Source organism: Colias philodice, chromosome 18, assembly GCF_061535455.1.
Source record: "Colias philodice isolate Cphi_HAF_F1 chromosome 18, ilColPhil1 Martin Lab GWU primary, whole genome shotgun sequence".
Lineage (NCBI taxonomy): Eukaryota > Metazoa > Arthropoda > Insecta > Lepidoptera > Pieridae > Colias > Colias philodice.
Window position 1 is genome coordinate 3,341,740 of NC_143103.1, and position 24,662 is coordinate 3,366,401.

The 24,662-nt window shown below is 32.2% G+C and overlaps 1 protein-coding gene and 1 long non-coding RNA gene across 3 annotated transcripts in view; one reads left to right on the plus strand and one right to left on the minus strand.

Moving 5' to 3' along the window:
* Positions 1 to 21,564, minus strand: part of LOC149480318 (uncharacterized) — a 147,566-nt gene extending 126,002 nt beyond the window's left edge. The window contains exon 1 of the long non-coding RNA XR_016317006.1: positions 21,445 to 21,564. This is a non-coding gene — a long non-coding RNA (uncharacterized LOC149480318). The remainder of the gene's footprint in view (positions 1 to 21,444) is intronic.
* Positions 1 to 24,238, plus strand: part of dsx (transcription factor doublesex) — a 141,797-nt gene extending 117,559 nt beyond the window's left edge. For both annotated transcript variants that reach the window (XM_089706512.1, XM_089706513.1), the window contains exon 4: positions 20,314 to 24,238. The gene's annotated coding sequence lies outside the window, so the exon portion shown is untranslated. The remainder of the gene's footprint in view (positions 1 to 20,313) is intronic.
* Positions 24,239 to 24,662: the final 424 nt, after the last annotated feature.

Consider the following 24,662-nt stretch of genomic DNA (forward strand, 5'->3'; position numbering starts at 1 on the left):
GTTTTGTATTGAACAGAAGAAAATAGCAATTTACATTCATAAAAGTGGTGTAATCTAAATATCTAACCTACTAGTATTATTTTCAATCTCTTTTACATTCCTGCATAATATCACCCAGCTTACATGCAATGTCATTTGTACGCAAACTTTGTATGTAAATTATAATTAAAACTTTGCACAGGCAAATTACAAGTTTCTTGCTGTTTGTGATTCACAGTCCGTGTTTTGATGCAAAGATTTATTGATAGCAAACTAGGGCTGCCACTTAATCAAAATCATTTTGTTCATATTACAAGTAATGAGGATCCAACAATAATAGTACAGTTACAATAAAAATTATGATTTTTGTAGATTCTGCATAGATGTAGTTACATTATCTATTTGTACGGGTCGACTATATCTTAGGTATATTAAACAGATAACATGATTAAATGTAGGTTTTACGATCACATGGCAACCCTAACGCCGACCCCCAGTGTGCGCTCATAATACCAGATATTATTAAGTGATTTGTGAAATTGATTCACTTATAAAGCCGATCCGTAATATCACGATACGATAGATAATTTTATATGATTTTAAAGATGTCGGCGCATCTTTCGAGATGATTTAATACTTCACACGTGAATCTTGGATTCATTATACGTTGTAAATGTATAACATAAAAAAAAATATGAAACTCAATACGAGAAGCGGTTTTACTTGTCAAGAGTAATAGCTGATGATTACTATATTTAAAATATAAATCACCTTGATGAACGTCTGTTAAATATTTTTTTTAAAGAAATAACTTGTCACTCTCAGTGATGCTTTAATTTTAACTTTTAAGTATTGTGATTAAGCTTTGAATTATTTATTAATTTGAATGTTATCAGACGTACATTTTACTAAAATAAATGACGAGTACTCCGGGCATGAAACAGACTTGTTAGAATTTAACTTCATTACAGTACTTGTCTTATATATAAAATTCTCGTGTCACAATGTTAGTCTGCATACTCCTCCGAAACGGGTGGACCGATTCTCATGAAATTTTCTGTGCATATCGGGTAAGTCTGAGAATCGGCCAACATCTATTTTTCATATGTACCACGGGCGAAGCCGGGGCGGGCCGCTAGTTTAGTATAAGATTATTAGTACATAGTTAATAAAGATCCTTGCGAAATTTTCGATATGGATATTCAAGTGCATATGTATTTATGTTTTGGAAAAAGTGTACAAACACTCTTCCAAAACATATTAGTCCACTAAAACATTTAATTTACCTTTCACAAATAGGTTTAAGGTGGTTTTCAGGTCATCGTGTTGCGGTTTTTGGTTTCAACTGTGTTCTTAACCAAAACCAGTTTGGCTGCAAACACGTCGGGATAGTTTATGGTTAGCGCTCATTAAGTCTGTCCAAAACGTTTAAATTGTTTCGTGTGATGTATAAGAATTTCAACCATGTTTATTAAGACCTAAACGACTTATTACAGCATACCGGTGGAGGTTGGCTTTGCAAAAATTTGAGGTTAAGGTTTAAATTAAATAAAATAAATTATTATGTATTTAGTTGATTTCATCCTTTTGGAGCTATTGGCTCTATTAGTTGAATTATTCAACTAAGCCGCCCTGAGTTTAATCTGGTAGATGTTCATTAGCTTAAAGCTTGATTTAATAGAACACAGACAGCAAATTTGTTCATTGTTGTTGTTATTTCTAAGTCGTTACTCATGCCTTTGTATGAAATGACCATATATGGGTGACATAATAGATATATATGCTAATAATTAACAATACGTAGATTTTTATTCCTGTTCAGAAATCATATTAAAATTTAGTTACTTATTGTCTTTTACGTTTTAAATTTTGTGAATACCATTAGTTTATGATTTCCAATTACATGTTAGGACCCTACCACACCTACAATTTGTTCCATCAACAAGGCCAAGTCAAATTAAAATAAAAATATTAATATTTTTGAACAAGTAAACCATACTTAATTTCATTACACTCAATAATTTGCTGCTTCCAATTATTTTTTCCAGTATTATTATCACTACATAGTATAAAACAAAGTCGCTTTCTCTGTCCCTATGTCCCTATGTATGCTTCAATCTTTAAAACTACGCAACGGATTTTGATGCGGTTTTTTAATAGATAGAGTGATTCAAGAGGATGGTTTTAGTATATAATTTATTATGTTTTAGACAAAGCGGGCGAAGCCGCGGGCGGAAAGCTAGTACTGTATAATTATCACACTACATTGACTTACCACCGCAGGGGTTACTCAGTCCAAACGCTACGGTTTCTAAGAACAATTTAAAAGTCTAAGACGAATTGAAAACCAATAAAACTGACCTTTTAGTATAGGGTTTATGGAAAGCCTTCGTTCAGTGAGCTATGGGCGGTACTAGATTACGTTTCTAGTAAACTATAAACTCTCAGTACATCTGCGATTCCTTGAACTTATAAGAAAAGTTATATAATATTTGTGGAATATGGAATTCCCGAAAATATTTTACAAACTTTTTTACATTATATGTAGGTAGTATGTACACTGTAGGCACCACCACAAAATAATAAAACTAGTAGTGGCACCACACCTTTTTATGGCAAATTGAGACGACCATTTTCATCACTGGATAACCTTATAAACCTTGGATATTAATTTAATTACAATATCAATACGAACGCGCATAATTGTAAAGAAGTACAAATTTTAACATTCATTTATTATAATTATAGAAAATAATAACAACAGTAAAATTAAGCACAAAAAGCTCGTTCAGACTCGCGATTTATCTCCGTGCAAATTTAATTAATTATATAATATACTAGCGGCCCGCCCCGGCTTCGCCCGTGGTACATATGAAAAATAGATGTTGGCCGATTCTCAGACTTACCCGATATGCACAGAAAATTTCATGAGAATCGGTCCACCCGTTTCGGAGGAGTATGCAGACTAACATTGTGACACGAGAATTTTATATATAAGATTATCCTACATGCTTTCTCTAAGAAAAATTAAACATATAGTAATAATAATGGGTAATAAACCCTCGCCTCCCACATCAACAAATCCCACCGGTACATTCAAATGCCAAAAGCTGTCCCAATGACCTTAATTTGACATTTATCTTCTTAACTAACCATAAACAGCATAGGTAGCGCAGTTTTTACATAAAACGCCATTTATTAAGCCCAGTATTACAATATGCGGATAAAATATCTCTTGTTAAGTGACAATAAACTTAAATTCAGGCCTTATGTGCATCAATCACAAAAATTTAACGCGGATGGCATTCCTATCGCCATATTTGAAACAGCGACGCAACATTGTTGCAAGAATCGGGTCAAGGCATAAGCTTGAAGCGATGTTTTATCCTGACACGTGTCCTTCGCCACTCCTTGATATATGTTGAGATTATTTTTTATAAATTATGCACTTTATCGAATCGATCGCTTAATTTATCATGTCGATTTTTGGATTACAATTAATGTGGTTTGGACACACAGTGATAAGATACTTTTGTAAGATTCACATGGTTTTATGTCTCATCAATTTAATATGACTTGTTATATGAATAATAATATTGTTGACATCGCCTGTGTTAAACTGTTTCTCATGTTTTTGCCGGCAATGATGAATCTTTTCGACTTTAGAAGTTTGCTTAGTTGAATCTCATGGCTCATATCTCCCAGTGAATATGTCCTGACATAATCTGGACAATTATTATAATATTAAAAGCTGATATTTTGACAAAAGATAAATAGGTGAATTTAATTATATAGATTTATTTTTAAAAAGCAGATATTTTTAAAAGCTAATTACTAATTAGTTATTTTAATATATATATCGCTATAGATATACATTTTAAATCGATTTGTATTTTAAGACATTATTGCATGAAGATGTGTAAATTCTTTAACGATTCTTATGTTAAACTTCACTAATGAAACATAACAATGCATTAATATTCATAATTTGTAATGGACATACAAGACAAAGCTCTTAACGTTTCTTATACGAATAATATCATGTTAAAATGGCTTTTTATGGCTTATATGGAAATTTTTAAAGGCTACTTACTTAGATTCGTTGCGTTTATTTCAACGTGTTAAAAATCTTAAAATAAACGAAAAGACGTTTATAATAGCACGTGACTAGATAATCGAGGAAAAGAAATAAGAAAAAGGGAATAATAATCATAACTCAATCTACAATCGTTTTAAATATGTCAGCTGCACAGCTCCTATTTGGTTTTTAATCGTGTGATTAAATTATTTAGTAAATCATTCTGAAGAACAACGCATAATAATAAACATTTGAATTTGTAACAATCAAAGTCAAATTAAATAATAACCCGCTTGACTTATGTAAAATATCCGTAAATGTACAGGATGATGTTATTAAGATCCCTGTGTTTGATGTTAATTAAGTTATTAACCTTACGCTTTTATTCGCTTCATTAAAATATAAAAACAATATTATTCCGGCTTCGAATGAAGTTATAAAAGGATTATTCTGAATTGTAATTTACATACGTATTTACGTAAATTGAATATTTTAATACCCTACAAAGAGTTGTAATAAAAAGATATACTTAGTTATAAATTATTATATAATTTACTAGCGGTCCGCCCCGGCTTCGCCCGTGGTACATATGAAAAATAGATGTTGGCCGATTCTCAGACTTACCCGATATGCACAGAAAATTTCATGAGAATCGGTCCACCCGTTTCGGAGGAGTATGCAGACTAACATTGTGACACGAGAATTTTATATACACTCACCGGCACGGAATCTTGGCCACTTACAAATTTGCCGATAAAAAAAGTTTGAAGTGTTTTTCACGATTTTTTTGTATGCAGATATGTTAACATATTATTTGTTAAATTTTATGGTAAGAAATCATTAAGTTTGAGAATAATCTTTTACCACTTTTTAAGAGTTACTCGAAATATGTGATTTGTGCGGTTAAGCCGAAGTTACGAATTGTTCGTTTTAAACTTTTTTCGATGTCGTTTATGCCGTTTTAAGATATTGTTATTGTTGTACTGTAGTCAATGATCATAACAAACAATAAAAAATGCCGTTAACATCTGAACAACCTGCTCAGGCCATCATAATGTTAGACCAATGACTGCCGCAATGTAAAGTACCTAATGTACAGTACGTACCACGTTCAGCGATGCACTATGCATGGAGAAGACACCAGGAGGCTGGTAGCTACACGTGCAGACCAGGAAATGAAGGCGTGAGGTGCACATCAGCTCGAGAAGACCCGTTTATTGTTCAAGCGATACTCAGAAATGGCTTTCTGACAGTTTTTGAGATACGCCACCGTCTCTAAAACACCAGGATGATAAATGTGAGTGAGCAATCCGTGAGAAGACTAATGAAGGAAGTTAATTTGAAGGTTTGCAGACCAGCAAGCCGTCCAGAACTCCTCAGACATCACAGAGAAGCACGTCTTCCTTTTGCACGAGAACATGAAAACTGGACTCACAGCCTGTGCGCTCGTGAGGTGTTCACAGATGACTGCTAAGGCACTTTACGAGCTTCTGATAGCCAAGAGTCAGTATAGAGGAGACGAGAAGAGAGGTTTTTACCCATCACCACACTCAAACTGCGATTTTTCATGGAGGGTCAATAATGGTATGGGGAGGTATAAGTTCCGGTGCTCGCACGGAGTTAGTTATCGTAGATAATGGCTTAAATTTGATCAGGTACATCGAGGAAATTCGCCAGGAACATGTTCAGCCCTATTACAGGTTTATCAGTGAAGAAAATTTGCTACTAATACACTATAACGCACGTCCGCGTGACGTACGATGCGTATAAGAGTACCTTCAAGAGGTTATTATTGAAAAATTGGAGTGGCCAGCTCGTAGCCCGGATCTGAATCCAATAGAACCAATCTGGGACATGCTTAAAAGAAACATAAAGTTCGATTCCAACCCAGCACCAATGTTAGATGAGCTTAGAAATACAGCTGGGGCCGTTTGGTACACTATAGCTTAAGTGGACATCAAAAATGTCTTCTGGAGTATGTCAGACTGGATGCAAACAGTGTTAAAGGCAAGAGAAGGAAACACCCTATATTAAAAGGTTCAATTTTTTTTTATGGAAACGTTCTTTCTAATTTTTGTGCATTTTTTAAGAAATCATTAAAATTTCACTGGAAAAGCATAAATTCTTGTTTAATTCATATCTACGCGGTAGTACTTCTTATAAACTTCCAATTATTACTAAAAGTTAGTAAAAACAATAAAGTAACTAGTTTTGATTAAATTTTTATTGAATTTTGTAGTAGAAAAGAAATAGTGTTATTTTACGCAAAAATTTGCAGTGGCCAAGATTCCGTGCCGGTGAGTGTATAAGATTATGTGTATTTAAAGTGAACGAACGTCACTTCAATTGAACTTGAAGGTTTATTATCATTGAAATGTCTTACTGAATAGTATTTATTATAAGGGTACGTAGGCTTAACAAGGATGTACATAATATATGATTTTTTTCTTGATTAGTGATTACAATTGTTCATAACGTTTGCAACTCTATTAACCGGAACGACTAAAACATGGGCTTAATATACTTATAGCGACCATCCGAAACTGTCTGAAGATAAGCAAATAATAACAACCGCTAGTCTCTTCTCCCTTAAAACATATAAAAAGTCCAGTTGACAACAGCTGGCGGAACAAACTTGCGCAGTTATGCTGTAGGACTTAGTAGACCGGCCTGTAGGTGGTAATGAAGTCCAGAAGCCGGCGAAACTTGCTTGCTGGGAAAGTTCGATACCTTGTTCTTGACGAACATCACTATTGGCACAATATGGACAACTATTTATTATATAAATGGGATAGAGTAGTTAGTGTGGTTACATTGATATTAAATATGAACATAATTTTAAATATTATCTGTTAAACTTGTTATGACTGATTATATACATATATTTTTTCGAATATAGAACAAATAATTGACTTGAATTTTAATCCCCGTAAAATAAACGTCGTTTGTTGTAGAAATAAATATTGTCTCTTCACTCCAACTATTAATGTTTTACTTAGATATCGTAGAATGGCTATCCCCAATTCCGTTCAGGATGATTTCTGCTTGTAACAATTAACAAATTCAAATGTTCAAGGGCTTATTTTTCTCTTTTTTTTCAGTTCTTACATTTCATTTAACATTTTTATTTGATGCTCATTGACCTTATTCAAGTCAATTGGCTACCCATTCTATCAATCGTGAATGAAAGCAAAAAGTCTTGCAAAGAAAAAAAAACAATTCTTATCATTATAATGCAAGAAACACATTGGACTTCGTAAAAACACATCCTGTATAAGAAAATAATGCATATTACTTATGTTTCCGCTCCTATTAGGACATTCAGATAAAAACTGAATTATTAACTATGTAGCAAAACTTGTAAAATTAACCCCGACGTGACTTAACTATACTATCACCCCATTATTGTATACTAGCTTTCCGCCCGCGGCTTCGCCCGCGTTTTCAAAGAAAAACACGTTCCCGTAGGATTTCCGGGATAAAACCTATCCTATGTCCTTTCTCGGGTATCAAAATATCTCTATACCAAATTTCATGCAAATTGGTTCAGTAGTTAAGGCGTGATTGAGTAACAGACATAGAGACAGAGCTACTTTCGCATTTATAATATTAGCATGGATTAAAAAAAAATTTCTATTAAAAAAATAAACGGCATATAAGTGATTACTTTAATCATGGAGCAGAAATTTGAAATTTTGAAAATTTAAAATACGATTTATTTTCACAGATAATTCAAAATGTTTTGAAAAATTAATCTTTTCTTTATCAATCTCTATAGTTGAAACGAATAACTACTTTCATATTGCTGATTCTACGATCTAACTCAAACTACATTTCATTTTTTTCACGGTTCACGTATAAAAAGTTTCAAGTGCAAAGTCGACATTTCAAGTTCAGACCCCCGAGTCCCGTCTCATTAATGCGTATGACAAATAACCTGCGGCGTACATGTTCCCATGTTTACAGTAAAATCACGCGCGCGCGGCCACCGCGGCAAAGTATTTGTAAAACAACCCCGTGGAGTTAACAACTGGCTGGTAAAGTTGGTGGCACACTGGGTTCTTTGTTATTTTTATTATAAGTTACACCTGTGTCTATCTGTGTTTTATGATAATGTGATGACGTTGTATTCAAAGCCGTCAAAACATTTTGTATCATTGCAGTAATACTTATTTTAAAAGAGCTTTATTTATGACACCTTCATCATTCACACATAACTAACACCAGCATCCAGCATATCAGTAGTCGGAAGTCACTAGATACCTAGATAATAATGTACCTAGGTAAATAACGTTTTACGGTTAACCTAACGTTAACGGTTTTAGGGTTTTACGTTCATTAAATACATGTAATTATATTATATTATTTATTTTCTTTTCTTATTTTCCTTCCATGTAACAAACGAATAAAGTGAAGGCTTATGTGAAATTACCATATTAAATACCTATGGAAAGTAGAGCTTAGAAGATACATCTGCCTGCGTAAGGTAAACTTTGTTAATATAAATGTTCTGTTATAGTTGGTCACTAATGCATAATATAAGACGGTTGTCTATAGCACTAGAATGGTACAACGGCGCAAAGTAAGTCTTAACCTTCGACAATATAAGAGCTTTCAATTTGACTATATCCTGCGCCATCTCTTGCCAGTTTTGAATTTTACCGCCTTGATACAAGTAAATAAAGAAAAGTTGTAGCTGGTGCCAAGTGTGTCAACACCTTTAAGCTACACTGAAATAATTTCTTGCTGATTTATATCATGTTTGCTAATACGCATCCGGATTGATTAACAGGCTTGGTTTTATTTTAACTTGAGCGTAAGAACTAAAAATATTGAAATATAGGAACTTATATACTTACCTAAGTAATAAGTAAATAATATAAGCAATAATTTTTTTTAGGAATTAGGAATAGGAATAGGAATTTTTGGCTATTGATTTTACTTTTCATTGATTTAATTTTCTCTTATAAGCCAATCCGGCACAGTATAGAGTTATGAAATAAATGATTACATTTCTATATAACTACTTTGTATTTAAGTATGTAATGAATAAATTAATTTTTACCGTGTGGTCCTATTATAAAAACATAGCCCAAATAGTTTCCTTTGTACGTCACAGGACAATAATAAATAGATAGGTATACTACGTTTCAAATTAACTTACCAATTTCACAAAAGGCACACAATAAGAATTCATACCAAACCTGTTAACTAAATCAAGTATACACGATTAGTTTTGGTACCTCACATGTGGTGACACTCGTAAAAATACGGTCATTAATTTTGACGACGGCTACCAAAAGACCCGACACAATAAACTTTTAGATTTACAATAATTTTATTCATGTATTTGTACCACGGTAGCTGACGCTTCAGCTTTTTAAATTAGTGATGAATAAGGTTAAGTTACTTAATTTTTTGTTTGGGAATAATAAGGATACATATTCTCTATTGAGTACCAATCAATACAGTAGGTAGTACAAGTTATGAGAATCGGAATAAAAAATATTGAGCCAAAAGTGAATAAAATGATTACTAATTAAATTTTGAAAAATTACCAATAATTGTATGATTTTTATCGTAACCGCTAGTAGGTACACCGGGCATGAGGGTAGTCATATTATTCTACCCTTACCAAGTTTGGATAAGTAGATGTTACATGCGGTCAACTTTCTCTCATCACAGTGATTTCCTGTACCTGCAAATATAAATTTTGGCTAAAATTTTTTACGCTCCTCCAGGACTCTGTCCGTTAAAACCACTAAATTAAGAGATTTATCGCACCGAACAGTATACGATAACACATTCCAAATCTTTAGGTTGTCATAAAGTGTTCTGCCAATCTGAAAAAAAATTTAAATATACCTGCGTATTGTACTCAGTATGTAACGAAGCAAAACGCAAAATTTTTTGCTTCTTGACACTAGAAGATTAAACTCACAGGACTGAAACGTTAATTTAATCACAAAGAGAATCCAATAATCATCCCGTTTTTATTGTGAGCGACTATGTCAACGCCCCAATCATTATAAAAAGGTGTAAATTATTGCGCTGAATTATTTAAAACTGGTTTTACCACCCAACACGATAATTTCCCTTATTAAAAGTATAACCACATGAAATATGATGTGTTTTTGTTGGCCATCGGCTGTGATCATTAAACATAAGAATTATAACTTCATCGCGAGATGGTGGAGCTTTGTACTTATGATATACGAAGCAGTTTGACTCATACAGACGGTTGTTTTTTTATATAATTCCTCCTGGTTTAGTTTATGATATAGGGCAACGGAAACAGTACCTGTGCAATCTTATTTAATCGGATATTGGTGCATCATCTAAGCTAAATTAAGTCGTTTCTGTAGATAAGGACTAAACAAAGATACCTAGACCTACCTAATTTATATCTTTATTAATACGGTTTTGATTGTACGTAGATATATTTGTAACGTAAAATCGTCGGAACAAGTTCTGATAATAATTATTTTTTATAAGCTTATTTTGTACCTATTGCATATCATAAGGACCTAAATCTGCGTCGGTGAAACTGTAGGCAAAAATGATCTTGCCTTTTGATCATGCAGACACTCTTTGCACATTGCAGTTATCTCCCGCGTCAAAGTATTTTGTACTAATTAATAGCAGACAAACGATAAAACTAAAGATTATAATTGTCTTACAACTATGTGAGGGCAAAAACAATACAGACGGTCCAGTGTCCATCGCCGACTATATACGTTTTTGTGTCATCTAGATTGGGCGGTAATATTCTGTAATTATGTTTTATAGTTATAAAAGACTAGTGTCGGTATGCCACGATAATATGCTCAATTTGAAAATTAAACGCAAGATGAAACAGTTTATTACCTCGGTAATTTATAGCTGTTTGTTGGTCTATCAACAAAAACTTATCTGTATAATTTTAGTGTCTAGGTATGTGTTATGTCCTTGGGCGACTGTGTGATGATACAAATTCCTTGCAAAAAAAAATATGAGTGATTATTAAAGCGAACTTTTATTAGAATACGTATAGAAATACAAATGAAATTCTAATGATATTTATTTTAAATTTTTATAGCATTAATTGTAGATTTGCTGGGTGAGATTATGGGTTGCCTAACGGTCTAAACTCTTGAGGGTTCACGGAAAAGGTTAAAGTTCTACGATAATCCTGCCTCAGGTCCCTTAATATTTCAGATATCCTCTTATATTTATCTGGAACACGGAAACTTTCAAACCACGTGGTTTTGTCGAGGACAAGTAGTTGGCTTTTTGTACTAGAAGTCAGTTTGGAGCGAAAGCGATTGATAAGAAAAGTGACTACTTAATGCCTTATAAAGTTTTATTGGAACGAAGAACATTTCGACAGCTTTTAAAGCGTCCAATTTGGCCCTTTTGTGGACAGATCCAGATTCCACTTTTATTGCAATTTATAAATCCTTATCTCAATTTCTATTTCTAATGCAATGTCTTTAATACCATGAAAATGGGTAATAATTACCTACAAGTAAACAATACAATGACGAAATAAGAAGGCTATATTTTTTTTAAATTAATACTATGGTAATTTATACTTATGCAATCAAAGAAATCAATGTGAAGGAGCAACAGACACAATATGCTTGCTTTTCCTATAGATATAGGTAATAGAGCGTAATAAAAATAATAAATAAAGTTCAACATATTCCCATCATACTTCTCTATGTAAATTCTGGCAAAAACAAACTGTTTAGTTGTTCAATGTTAATGTAAACTTGTAACTCATTAAAACATTTGTACATTACATTATAAAACACAATTTATGATACTTTTTGTTATAAATTTAGCAAATTTTATCGATTTATAGCCTGCAAATTGTCTGTTTGTAGTTTTAAAGCGACTGCGCAATGCAATGTTATAAAAAGAACAATAATCAATATTTGCATAATTACATTAAGTCTTTTTATATGCAAATTGCAAAGTACTGTTAATTGGTAATTTTGTTCCTTAACACTTTAATTAACATCGCTGCATTTGATTATAACGATATTATCTTAGGATAATTCATTATTCATTTAAAAATCACAGCTGAAAAGTTATCTATATTGTATCCAATCCATTATATGATTTTCTAAAAATATCTAATAACACTGCATATTTGTTTCTTCTATTCTAGAACTTACCACCGTGAACAGGCACCAATTGTATTATTTAATCTGTATTATATATTTTAATCTTAACAAAACATAATGAAATACGTTTACGAGTGCTCCACTTCCCGCCGACCGGCTAGCGGCTGTCAAAGACACTTCACGTTCAAACACTGTAACTTTTATTGCGTCTCGCATAATTCTTACTAATATTGTAATATATTTCAAATATTAAGAAGCATATACACTTAGGAATTATTTTTCAAATTGTGAAATATTTATTTTTTATTCTCTCACACTTTTCCTCTCTCTGAAAAGGCACATATAACTTATTCGAATTAGCTTTCGAATAAAGATAAGTTGATGATAATTGCAGGATTTTCAACCAGCAAAGCATCTATTCTTTAACATAGACCGTCACTTATTAGAAAATGCACTGCAAATGCAATGTCTGGCTCTATAAACAGTTTTTCACTCATGCGTATGAATTTCAAATAAGTTTCAAAGAAAATCAAAAAAGTATACATTTAGTATAAGCTTCTTTATCCCCAACTCTACACCTATAAGTACTCTCGACATGGGTGTTAAGTCTCCATTAAAAACAACTATAAAATAAATACAATATGCTCTTTCAACGAGCTATTAGTTTCGGATCAACAACGTTGTGCGACGGCTTTCCAATGTTGACGAATGACATTTATGAGTTACTCATAAATTGTATAAAGAACTAATTTCCAAGCTCTGTAGTTTAGTTATTATTTGATTTTTATTCTCCTTTGAATAGGTACTCGTTTTTGTAAAGATTAAAAAGCTGGCCATCTGTCCGCGTTCCCAATTCATATGGAATATAAAAACAATTTAGCCCGTTGTAAAAGTAAATTTTTCTACTTTTGCATACCTAGTTTTTGATCTTGATACCCAGAAAGGGCTATTTCGCCACATATGTATATCAAGTAGCACTATAAAACTATTTACAATATTACTTATTTTACGATCACAATAACGTTGAAGCCCACAATAACACTAAACGTTTGGCTAGATCAGTAAAAATAATCGCCAGTAAAGTGCTTGAGAGCGCTGTTAAGCGCTTATACCGCTGACCGGCAGCGCAAATTGCTTTAAACTTCGCACATATTGTGGGGCGGATAAAATGTTATGGCGTGTTTGTTATCTTTTTATTATTAGCTTCTGTTTAAGGGAAGTGTCGCAGGGTATTTTTGCCTTGCACTATAGGTATAAATTCTTGCGGAGCAATTGACGTTTTTTTTTGCGCAAATGTTTGAATACAAAGTTGCTCGTTAAAGTGTTTTGCATTGGATCATCATGTTGTGTTAGTTCAGTTATGGTGTTAGGGAACCATTAGTATTATCACCTGCCTATTAATGTTCCATTGAAGAGATCCTTTGATGGATTGAACAACAATTTATCATTATACATGTGCTTGATATACGTCTTATGTTGGTAAAATGACTAGTTCTTTAACATATCGGTCTCATAAATTTTTCTACAATTTGTTTTTCATAAGTTATTCAATATATCATAAATATGTATAAGTAAATAATTTATTCACTTACACATATTTATGATATAATTAACAGTGTCTGTATCCTTGTTTACGAATTACGACCTAGGACATATCGAAACAACACTTCTTATACGAGCCCATTTGTTTATAGCTAATAGTTTTCAGAATCAACAAAATATAAAATATAAAATAATTGAGGTCATTGATTTCTTTATTACTAAGAAATAGACTAAAATGTCACTTTTCAAATATAATTAAACTAACCGATGTTGTTGCCAAGGATGATACAATTTGTTACGATATCTATTAATATTTCGAATTAGTTCAAAACAGTTATGTTTATAATAATATGCTATTTGAATGGCAACAAATTAGGATTATCACCGAACATTTTAGCAAGATATAAAGCTGTTTGGCTGAACGCGGAATTGAGACAATTGTCGTAAATTAGGGTATTATACGCTACTGTTGCTATCCTAATGTATTAAAGTATATTTAGCATAATCTCCATAATAGTTAAAACAAATAAAAACAATATCAGCTTTAATTTAAGACGCAATTTCGCTTGTCACATACCTATTTCATAAAGCAGTCAAACATTAACTGGAAAGAGAAACTCTGAACTTTAACTTTCCGACAATAATATTTAAAGTTTAATATTTCCCCGTATATTGAGTTATAATAAAGCTGATTTCCTACGAAACATTCACATGGAGGTAGTAAGTAATAAAAGTAAGTGGATGCGGCGTTTACGATCACATTTTACGAGACTTCACATAACTCGCTTCTACGCTCCATGATTAAAGCGAGATATGGACCAATATAACAACGCTTGATTAAATTTTAAACCTTGATTATGCAAACTCATAATTTATATTAACTGACATTGATTTCACCAGTATCGTTCGTAATACGCTGGATGTTATGGCTTAGATAAATTGCAGTAACCGTGGCGAGGAAATGACATTTAGTACTGTATCAGGGCTTTTTCACTGACTGTTTTGTCGCGGTTTATTCTTAGGTTTGATTCGTCATACAATTTTAACGCTATAGCGACTAAATTTTCATCTCCGAAAGATTATGAATTGTTCTGAATGGAAATGTGTTCATATTGCATCAATGTATAATTAAATGTATATCCCTAATTAATTAACTATGACAATAAATTTTTCCTCACATAGGTACTATGCGATCAACTAAGAATAAGAAAAGTGAATGACAATTATTATATTGTGTCATATTATGTCATTTGATAATATTTAGTTTGAATTAATTTTAAGACGGTTTATACAGTTATTGACACAGAGCCTATACTTTCTTAGTTGAATCGTATCAGTACTACATCTTTAGTTGGTTTAGTTTTATCTATTACATCTTTAGTTTTCTTTTGTTTAGCTTATCTGTCAGTTAAAAACAAAAAAATGATAGTTTATGAAAATTGAAAGCAAAAAGTATTTTATACATTATCAGTGACTTTATCAGCAAGAAGGAAACTGACCCTTAGCTTCGTCAATTTTAATGATGTACGTATGAAGCCGTACACACAACATCGGTTCTTCGAAGCTGTCGGCGCTTTGTTTTAGTTTTGTAATATGATTAAATTATAATCGCCTTATGAAAATATTAAGACCCTTGTTGAGCATGTTAGCAACACCGATAGATATAATCTGTGATCTTTGTTCAATATTTAACAGGAAGCATTGTAAAGTTCTGATTTATTTAGCAAGGTGGAAGATGTAAGATATTGCTGGTATCTAATAATTATCACGGTCAAAGGCATTTAGGTATTATAGATATTAACTATTAAATTGTAGATAAGTAGGTATAAACCTTGTTTTTTATCCTACAAACAGTACAATTCTTTGAATTACAACTTGGTATTAAAGAAAAACATATTTTTGTGCTTGATATATAATTATTACCTACATATTTATCAATTCTCTCTCAATGATTTAACTATATTTTACACCTTTGTAATCAGGTGTTGCAATGATACAAACATCTATATTACAGTAGTCAGTAAATGATCCACAACCCGACGCTAAAACGTCTGACTTGCTTACAACCTGCCCAGTGCCCGGCGCTTCGAGTCTCCAACGTCTTTTTGTAAGGTTATACAAATTTGTCCAAGTTTTTCCACTCCGTTAATCTGACAAGTCTTTTTGTTCGCATATCAAATTTCGCTATAATTTTCGTGCTAAATTGTTAGGTGCATGTCGAAATAAGACGGGTTAAACATTAGTATTTCAATCGGCTTAAATGTCGGCATTAAACCGGTGTTGATTTATGCACGTAAAGTACCTGCCTACTACGCATCTTTTGGTGTCGTTTATTTGTTATTTTGTTAAAAATCTTAAAATGGTACCTATCTTATTTTTGTGTGTGCGTTTTGGGACAAAGGAATTTCAATATAAGCAACAACAATCAATTTCATATGTTTCTAATATTTTTGAAATTAAAAAAGAAGAAATCGAAATGATCTAGAACAGTACAATTTTTTCTTTAATAATAATATCTATGAGTAGCATTTAGCTCCTTTGTAAGTAGGCTAATTTTTTGGTAACAAAGGTAAAATATTTTAAACGTGTGGTAGGTATTTAAGTCATTGTTACAAAGTCAGCTGGTTTGAGCCTCTTCCAGTTTAAATCTAGGCCACTCGCCCGTCTAATGCCTCTCTGGTGCTTGACACCTCTCTTCAATATAATATTCGGAATAAGCGCCCATTTTATATTAAAAGTTGTAACACGCTTTTCCTGTATGTTTGTATGTAACTTACTCCTTTAGACTCGATTTTAACAACAAACGGACGATTTAATTTATGTTTCTCTATTTTTTTATTCATGCAAGGGATCAATCCTAGGGAAGGAACAGGTCCCGTTAATACAGGTTATACATAAGGGGGCCTGAACCCAAATCTAATGTGACAAATTAATGTATGAATTCAAATAGATTAAAAAAAATCAATATTGGTACATGTATCAAGAACTAGCTGCGCCCCGCGGTTTTTACCCGCGTGGCTCCACTCCTGTTGGTCTTAGCGTGATACCTATAGCCTCCCTCGATAAATGGGCTATCCAACACCGAAAGAATTTTTCAAATCGGACCAGTAGTTCTTGCGATTAGCGCGTTCAAACAAACAAACAAACTCTTCAGCTTTATAATATTAGTATAGATTGATGACAAAACTGCTACTACTTTCCTAAGTTTCTTAGGTACCAACAATTTACACATTATAAAGAAAACTACCTATCTCTGTGTCAGTTTTACTCGTAAGTCGTAACATTTAGTAACATTCTCGAGTTATGTTTACAATATATCTCAAAACGTTTCCAGCTAATGTAAATTATTACGGAGATATTATTAAACACAAGTTGGCAGTTATTTTAGAAACATCGTCTATAATTACTAATCGGACAATCGATGAAAATTGTGGAAACAGAGTTGTTATTGCACTAACTCTCCCAGACTGGAACAAAGCTAGGGCATGAGTAATATCAAACAAACATTTTATATTTCTTCATAGTTCGATATTTTATTTCCATTTATGGTAATAAAGATTGCTGGGCTACGTTTTTTTTTTCAGGAAGATATTTCAGTTTTGTTACAAGTCTGTGTAAGCGTGATAAAGAAAAATACATAATCAGTTATCAAAAATTGATCAATCATTGTTCTGATTTGTATCAATATTCAATACTCAAGCTGACACGTCAAAGCATATCATTTTTTGTTCCAATCTAAAAGTTCCTTAGTCGTTCCTAGATTTATGTGTCCAAATAAAATAGGTCTCGTTTCATTGAATATATCCGTCAGTAATTCGCGGTAACTCGTAAAGTACGGACGTTAAAAACTTTCCCACTCGACGTCTGTACACAAAGGAGATCGTAAATTCTCCTCATGTCACTTTTTATGGGATTTTCGAATAATTCCAATAGCTTTGCGGTTCTAAATCATATTCCTTATAACCATAAAAGTTAAATTTTCATAACTTTAAATAATCATTCTGTTATCCTTGTAATTTATTATAATTATAACACGAATCTCTTATTAGTCAATGTAGCGATGTTTTGCTAAATTATTAAAACACATACTAATTTACATTTATACCGAGAATGGTGCTGATATGCAATAAATAATTCATATTTTTTCGTTGCGTTTGTTAATTTCATGAAAAATGGTTTTTGCCTACCTTCTAAGCGATTTAGCAATCAACGGCCTAACCATGCTTAAACTAGATGACACACACAATCATACACGTCCGAAAATGACTATTTTATATAAATTAGTATTTTAAATGGGTTTGAGTTTTGACGCATTAGGTGCACTTCTCAGTTGGTGCACTTCGCAAAATGTGCACTTTTTATGATGAGTGGAGATTTGGAAAAATTGTTTAAAAATTAAAGAATCTTTTGTTTTGCGTAGGTTATTTTCTTAAAAAATATTATCAACCTTTTAAGTAGGTACACTCTTCCTCAAATAATTTTCAATGATCATATAAAAGTCACCCGAAAGTTATAAAAAACATTGTGCACCAGTTGCTAAGTTCACTATTTGAGCATGGTGTAGGTACAAGTTGAGAAGTGCACCAGTTGCGAAGTGCACCAAATGCGTCAAACCCATTTAAAATACTAATTTATATAAAATAGTCATTTTCGGACGTGTATTATTGTGTGTGTCATCTAGTTTAAGCATGTGCAGTGCGTCAAACCCCTTGGAAGGGTGAAAGAGCATTATCTATACTAATATTATAAAGAGGAAAAGTTTGTATGTATGTATGTAGATATGTATGTATGTATGGTTTTCACGCATAAACTACTGGACCGATTTTGATGAAATTTGGCACAGATAATCTTTAGACCCTGAGAAAGAACATAGGCTACCTTTTATTGCGAAATATGTACCACGGGCGAAGCCGGGGCGGACCGCTAGTAATAAATAAAAGGAACGTAAAAATAAATTCTTGACCACCAGTGGGACACTGTTTTTAATATTTTATGATATGTTCACGTGAAAAACTTAATAAAGACCAGCTCCTTAATCGCCGTGATACTCATTTTAAGGAACATATTTTATGAGATTAAAAAATCGTCAAAAGGGCATGTTTCAGAAATTTTATAGACTTTACTTGGACTTAACGCTTATTGTTACATAAAGTGACGTATTTGGGTATATTATCTACAAATATCTTTATATTATAATATTTGAATAATTTGATACCTGTCTGAAATGGATATCTACAATCTACTACAGAATATGCGAACCTCAGGACGTCTAATGACTGTGAAATGAATAAGGAACGATGTATTTAGGAACTGCTCATCCTAGCGTTGCTATTGTAATAAACTAAAAATTTAAGTAAAAATAGGTTTTGAAAGCTAGTTGATAATTCAGTTTATTCAATAGATAAGTAGGTAAATAAAAAAGTTTAATCTTTTAATATAATGTAAATAAAATAGGTTATTAAGTATTAACTTATTAGTGTAAGTTGCGGTTCCAATATAATCTCATAAAACAGGATCGCCCATACACGCAACGCAGACAAATACACGTTACATGCAACATTGTTGCGTTGGCGATGTTTTTTCAGACAATTACTAAAGCAAACCGGTACACTGCCCTAGTGACCGATATAGAATGGAGTTGGAAATAGATTCGATTCAGTCCGATCAAACGATCTTTAAAATGTAATGTATCATTTATAATCATCAATCAAGCGTATTGAGTAGGTACGATTTTTTATTCGATAAAGTTTAAAGGGGGATCTCAATTGAATCGTTACACTTTTTGTATGTGGACTTGCATAATTTTATGTTTTAATCAATTTTAATGATTGTATCAATTCAGTGGGCTATCTTATTATCATTTTAGGCGTATAAAATCCATTCTAATGTATATATTTTACATCGTTAATTTTATCTTATGTAATGTGTATGTTTAATCTAAAAGTGAGTGTAATTGCAGACGCAAAGATTAAGAATAAAATGTTGATAGGAATTTCAAGAACATTTTTAATGTGTCTTAAATATTACAAAATATGTAACTTTTAAATTATTCCATTTACCTACTTTTAATTTTAATGCATGAGAGAGACTGGATGATTTATTTGTCAATGGCATGAATTATGAGAATCGTAGCTATTACCGAATATTTATATATGGACCATAGCTACTGATTATTTATTAATCATATATAATTTTTATGAATTAATTAGATACCTATGTACCGAATTTAGAATTAATTTTTACGACTAGTTTTTTGACGATTAAATATATGGTCAATGGTCATACACCTAATAAATATATCTAAGTATCATTAAGTGCATGATAAATAAAGACAATTTTTTTAAATTATATACCACTCGTTACCTACATTGCGTTTAAACTTTAAACACATAATTGTATGAACAATAGATACAATTAATAAGTAACAACAGCGCAGGCTAGGTATTTTTTTTGTGTTTAATTTAACACGTGTACATTCAAGAAAACCTTCTTATAATTTTATTTTTTTTAATCTGTTCGAAATAGGTATAGGTACTGTTTGATAGTTAATTGAATGCTTAGTTCTACGTCTATATTTTAACGTTGTTGTTTTTTCTTTTCCAGGCGGTGCTCCACCCCACCGAGCCTCCCTCGGCATCCACGTCGGAGATCGCAAGCGAATAAGTTTTGTTGCTACCAGTGGGCCCCAACCGGACTACCGAACCATAGTGTTAGATCTGTATAGACATGTATATATACAAGTGTTCGCGACACGAAATGTACCTTACTTTAATTTAAACATTGTATTGTATATTATTAAGTTTAATTTGTTACAAATGTATCGATATACAAAACCATAGGTAGACAATTATTGTTTAGCAACTTCGTTTTCGTTACGTCTGTTCAGTTCATAATCTGTGGTGTGTCACTGCAGATTGACATTTGTATGCATCTGTTGTTTTTGTATATCTGTGCTGCTAGCTATGAAGGCCTCTATGTTTCGCGGTAATCGTGGTATAATCAAAGCGTGCCGCCCTAAAGTAGGGTTGTGCAATAATCACGCAGGCGTCCGCGTCGGGCGGAGCGTCCATAGATACCGCCCAATATAGCTATATCACGTCTGTTAAGCTGTTCCCAGTGGTAACTCTAGGCTCACGCAAGGTCCCACTACTGACATCACTATTCGATAAACCCTGCGTGATCTTACCTTAATTCCCATTGGACCCTAAGTCCCTAAATTAAACTTCCTTCCAATTTAGGCGGTATTTATCTGTGATTTAATTTTAATTGGTTTGGATGTAATGCTGCTCATTTCAATTAATCGTTATATTACTATGTTTTGAACATAAGTTTAGTATAGTTATGGTTATGAATTTTCGAATATACAATAATTATGAATATGTCCACAAAATATTGATTGTAACTCTCTCGGTCCATTCGTCTCATCATGTCCAACTCCGATTTCCGTCACGAGTCCGTCAAAAACGTTTATAAATGTTGTTACTGTTATAAATTTTGGATGATCTCAAAAATTTTGTGTAAGAATATTTAATACATGTTCCCCTTATTCCGAATTTTACACAAGGTTGCTAGTCAATATTTTAACGGTCGCCATCGTCATAGCCAGTGCCCAGAACAAGTATCGTGTATAAAAAATATAGTTAAGGTTATTTACATAGTTAATGATGATATTTTTTAGTTTGGTTAAATAAAAAGTTGTTATGCCTTTTTTCATACCGGCCGGTTCCATACAACGCGCTAGGCACATTTCAGTTAAAAGTTTAAAGGGTTTTAATTTAATTAACTTAAATGAATGCGATAATTACATTCGACGCGTGTTTATTAACATTTCCAAGACGAAATTTTCGCAGATAGTTGTAGCTAAGATCGAGTATAGTTCAGTAGGTACAATCGACGTCGGCCGGACCCGGTCTTCAGTATACCTAGATACTGCTATATTGTGATACATCATCATCATCATCATCATTCCAGCCTTTCAAGACGTCCACTGCAGGACATAGGCCTCCCCCAAAGATTTCCAAAATGACCGATCACCAGCGGCCTGAATCCAGCGGCTCCCCGCCACTTTGATCAGGTCGTCTGTCCATCTCGTTGTAGGCCGTCCCACACTGCGACGTCCTGTACATTGTGATACAAGCCCTCGGTATACCAAATCGATGCATCTTACTTATAACATTGATATTTTAAACATTGACAAAGAATTACCAGCAAAAATTCGATACAATGAGCGCCGAAATTTTAATTCGTCCTTGGAAATAATTCCCGTCAGACTAACATTAAGAATAAATTAGTTTTAATGTATTTTCATATTTCAAAAATGTCTTTATGATTATACTATAAACTATAAAGTAATGTAAATATTCTGTATATTTAATATTATATTATGTATAAACAAACTAATATAAATTTCGTAAACATTGTTTGATCGTTCCCTCCTTCCTCCGTTCTTGAAACTTTCTGCCCAGTAAAGAAAAATAATAAAAGTTTCGTAAAATTCTACCTTGTAGCGCCATTTTAATGTAATGGTATTGAAATTTAAGACAATTCAATTTTTAAAAAATCCTTCCGATGTAGTTTTTTTTACGCTACATAAATTATAAATTTAATTTAGATTGAATCCAATTTGTTGAATGTTTAAAAATACCTTATAATAAAGTGTAGGTATCCTTCCCGTTAGTTACATTGTCTAAATACCTACCAGTTGTTTTTAGAATTTATTATATTATGTAAGACGCAGAACACAATGTATAATTTTTGAATATTTATAAATAAATGTTTTCCATCTCTATAATAATATAATAAACTGATATTTTGAAGGTTCTTTATAGCGACACAATTCAACGAACTGATGTTAATTTATACCTCTAGTTTATAGCTAATTACGAAAGTATCCTAGTAATTTTAAGGTTTTTATGTATAGAATACCTAGATAGAGTTTAAGATATCATTATTTATATTGTGTTATCTGTCTAGCATTTTGTGGTGGGCCACTAATTGATTCACTTCTAATGTGGTCATAGTAGATTATTGCAACTGTAAATGTGCAAAATAAAACATGCTAAATCTCATCTCTATGGTTTGAATAAACCGTTTCCGAAAATAACGTTAGGTACCTACATTGCTTTTTTATGTAGGCAACACAAAACGACGGAGCTGGTACTCCGAATATCAGATTTTGTGCTTAATCGAGTATAACTACAGCTGTTTAGAATGCTTTTCCTATATTATTTCTCTCTCAAATAAATAAACATTATGACTAAAATGTTGCCATGCGTTAACCGTGAGATAGAATCTTAATAACAAATCGCCATCGTTAAGTTGGGCCGCTGAATTTTTTCTTAATCCATTTATAAATTCATTGTACAGATTTCATAATTTCATATACATAATAATATAACAAAATTTTTAACGGGCCTAATAAGTAATTATAATAATTGAATCCAGGTAGGTATCTAAAAGTATGCATCTATGCAAGATCTATGCAACCGTATTGCATTAATTCTTCATTAATTCGTAAGATTTCTAATTAAAATAATATAAAGAAAACGATGTCGTTTTGTTATTATTTGTCATCCCTGAATGCGTCCTTTTATTGAATTGCACATTTTCAATTGTAGCACAAAATGCTGCATAGACTTACAATTCCGCCCATCTACATGAGGCATCACTTTACATTTTGTGATATTCATTATAACTTTCCATAACTTTGTCCACTATGCATAAGTAGATGATTATTTTTAGATAGATTGTAGTTTGAGAAGCCAAAGTTTTCCTTAGTAGCTTTCGAATAATCCTTTCTATTGATGTCAAAATTATTCGGGTGCTGTAGTCACAAAATTTAATATGCCTACCTTTCTACTAAACTGTAAATAACCCCCCCCCCATCTCTTTGTGGAATAATTAATAATAATTAGATATTTTAATGAAACATCACATTATATTGTATCAGTCCATCACAATTTATAATTAAAAAAAAAACATTTTAATTACTTAGATTTAAGTGAAAATGTCTTAACCGTTTTGTGGTTTTAAAATATAATATTAATGGTGTATTTGTACATAACAAGGCGGGAAAATTGAAACTAATAAGAAACGATCCCATTGAATACACATTCGCGAATTTCACATTGATATCATTTATTTTATCTGGATCTGGAATGTCAATTTATATATTTTTCATTAATTTTACAAATTTGGTAACTTGTATTTTTGTAAACTTTATTGTTTCTTGTAACATAATGTTGATAAGCAACTAAGAGTTCGATGTAAAATCAAAATTTATTCACATCTCAATCAAGATACAAAAATTTTTTTTTCATTAACAGATCTTTTAGAAACCGGTTTTCTAGACGAAAGCTCCTGTTGTAGGTAAATTTTTATCCACTCTGGAAGTGGATAAGTATAAAGTTTTGTACATGATTTAAGTATTGTTACATTTTGTCGTTGTAGAAAAATGGTCGTTCAATGGTTTGCGCATTGTACCTAAGCAATGTTTATAATTCTGAAATAAAACATTTTGGTGATCGTTTGTCGTGTTTTTATTTTACCTCCTATACTGTCAGTCAGAACTCAGAACCTGTCTCGAGTAGACAGACAGTGACTGTACTAATACGAGATTGTGAATGATGAATAAATTGAAAAGCATAATATTATGGTAAGAGCTACATTATGGATTTATAGTGGTACACAATTACTACATGTACCTACGTATAGTGGTACACAATTACTACATGTACCTATGTGGCTAAGTGTATACAAATATTAAAACCAGATTTCGCTAGGTCTATTATCTATGATCTATCAGCTTAACTATAGGTACTCTATACATATAACGTAAAAAAGAGTAAGTTTGTAAGCTTTCTTATTTCATGAATTCAACGCACTTTACTCTAGAAATTCAAATTTCACATTGCATTATGTAATTAATGGACGCCTTCTTACGAAATGAAATA